This window comes from Leptonychotes weddellii, chromosome 12 (genome assembly GCF_054177405.1).
Source record: "Leptonychotes weddellii isolate Sample4059 chromosome 12, ASM5417740v2, whole genome shotgun sequence".
Classification (NCBI taxonomy): domain Eukaryota; kingdom Metazoa; phylum Chordata; class Mammalia; order Carnivora; family Phocidae; genus Leptonychotes; species Leptonychotes weddellii.
In genome coordinates, this window is record NC_138380.1 from 71,483,325 (window position 1) to 71,485,482 (window position 2,158).

General features: G+C 39.2%; 1 pseudogene; it reads left to right on the forward strand.

Moving 5' to 3' along the window:
- The first annotated feature begins 1,296 nt into the window (after positions 1-1,296).
- LOC102742828 (large ribosomal subunit protein eL37-like) lies at positions 1,297-1,793 on the forward strand (annotated as a pseudogene).
- The last annotated feature ends 365 nt before the right edge of the window (positions 1,794-2,158 follow it).

Consider the following 2,158-nt stretch of genomic DNA (forward strand, 5'->3'; position numbering starts at 1 on the left):
CACTTAGTTAATGAACAGGTCAGTATTGCTGTTTTTATTATTTCTCTCAGTAGAAGGGCCTAGTGTTGCAAGTTTTAACTCCCACCTTCTATAGTTCTCTCAAGCATTCTCCTCATTGCCAGGTGCCTAGTAGGAGCTCAGCAATGAATGGGAGTTTCTTCCCTCGATAGTTCAGTTCTATCTCCCTTTCCTAGACTGTGGCCATCTAACTGGGCTCTTTCCCAAATTTTCAACCAGTTCTGCAAATTAGTCTTATTTCAAAATCCAGTTTTGAATTATACTGTATCACATACGGAGTAAAATTTTAAGTTTTATAAAGTCATTCAGTGTCCTGTGGACTTAGGTTCTAGCTTCTTTTTTCCTGCTTCATGTCCTTAATCTTCCTCATTCGTATACCCTGTGTTCCTGTCACACCGGGAAGTCACTTATCCAAACACACTGTTATACTCCGTGCTGGCAATCATGCCTTTCTGTCTACTTGAAAGCCCTGCTGAGTAGCTACTTAGCGCAGGCTCCATTCAGAAGTTCTCTGTGAACCTATTCAGTTCTTTGGAGACAATTTATTATTCCTTTGACTGTGCTCCAAAGGTATACTAATTACAATCTTCCTATAGTTCTAATCACCCTCTGTCGTATTTCATAATAATTAGTTGTATATCTACCTGTTTGTGTCACTATGCAGGAAGAAAATGCCCTGTATACTTCTCTATGCCAAAAAAAAAAAAAAGCCTGTTATCTTATAAGTTCTCAAAAATATTTATCATATGCACAAAATATGGATCAAGCACTTAATGAGTCCTCAAGAATAATTTGGAAAAGGTAGCTATGTCAGAAATACAGAAGGAGAATAAAAACTTAATGTTTACATTGGAAATTGGTTGGCATTCAACTTCTAAAAGCAAATTTGGAAAATAATATAAAGCAGATACTCAGTTAATGGGAGCAAGATGGAAAATGCTATTGCCAAACCATATTTAAGAGTAATCAAGTTCTCTAAATTGAGCATAAGTCTGAAGCATGATCAGGTTAACAAAAAAGAAAAGACCAGTGTTATTTTGCCTCAATTGGAAACAGAGTATGGGGAAATTTGTATTTTTCCCTCAGAGAGCAGGGTGACTTTATTCCTTCCATTAAGCCGATTTTGTGCCAAACCTTAGCCAATGCTTCAGATCTTTATTGATACCTCTTTCCCCATTGAGCTTATTTATCCCCTGTTTTGTGCCTGCCTTTCTCAGCTCCCTACGTGTTTACTCCCTTACCTTTAATTTTGTGTTAATGAACATCAGTGCGATAGCTTACCTTATATTAAATGGGTATTTCATAGAGCTTTATGGATTTAGAGACTTGATTAAAGATAAACTAAGGGTTGAATTTCCCTTAGATTGACCATGCAGGATGGTTGATCGGTCAGCAAATTCTCTAAGTATCTAATATATGTCAACCATTAAAAGGATGCGGCAAAAGAAGGGCATAATTTGGTCACAGCCGCAGAAACAAGATGGCAGAGGGGATGTCATCATTTGGAAAGCATCACAATAAGATGCACATGTCATGCCACCTCTGTGGCTGTAAGGCCTGTCACCTTCAGAATCCAGCCTGTGGCAAATGTGGCTATCGTGGTCAAGCGGAAAAGAAAGTATCCCTGGAGTGTCAAGCCTAAAAGATGAAATAGCACTGGGAGCGGCCGAATGAAGCATCTACAGATTGTATACTGCAGATTCCAGCATGGATTCTGTGACAGAACAAAACCTAACCTCAAGAGGGCCGCTGGTGCAGCATCCAGCTCATCCTAAGGATTTCAGTGATTAGTCACAGAATAAGTGTTCTGGTTAAAAAAGGAAAAGACAGAAGGAAGGGAGGGAGGGAAGGCAGGCAGGCATAATCATTATCCACATGGAGCTCACAGGTCCAGGTAGTGGGAATAATGTGTGTACAGACTTTGAGATGACAAAATAATGGACTGTAGAAGCAACTGAAAGAAGTCAGAATTTTTGCAGAGAAAACAAAGAATTGAATACATAAGGCTAGGGACAAGGGCAAGATAATTTGAAGTCTTCTAGTTGACTTCAGCATTTTGGACTTGATCCTAGAGTTCTACTTTCCTTCCTCCTACAAAGGATGGATTTTCCTTGAAGTTATCAAAAGCTGTTCACTCTCC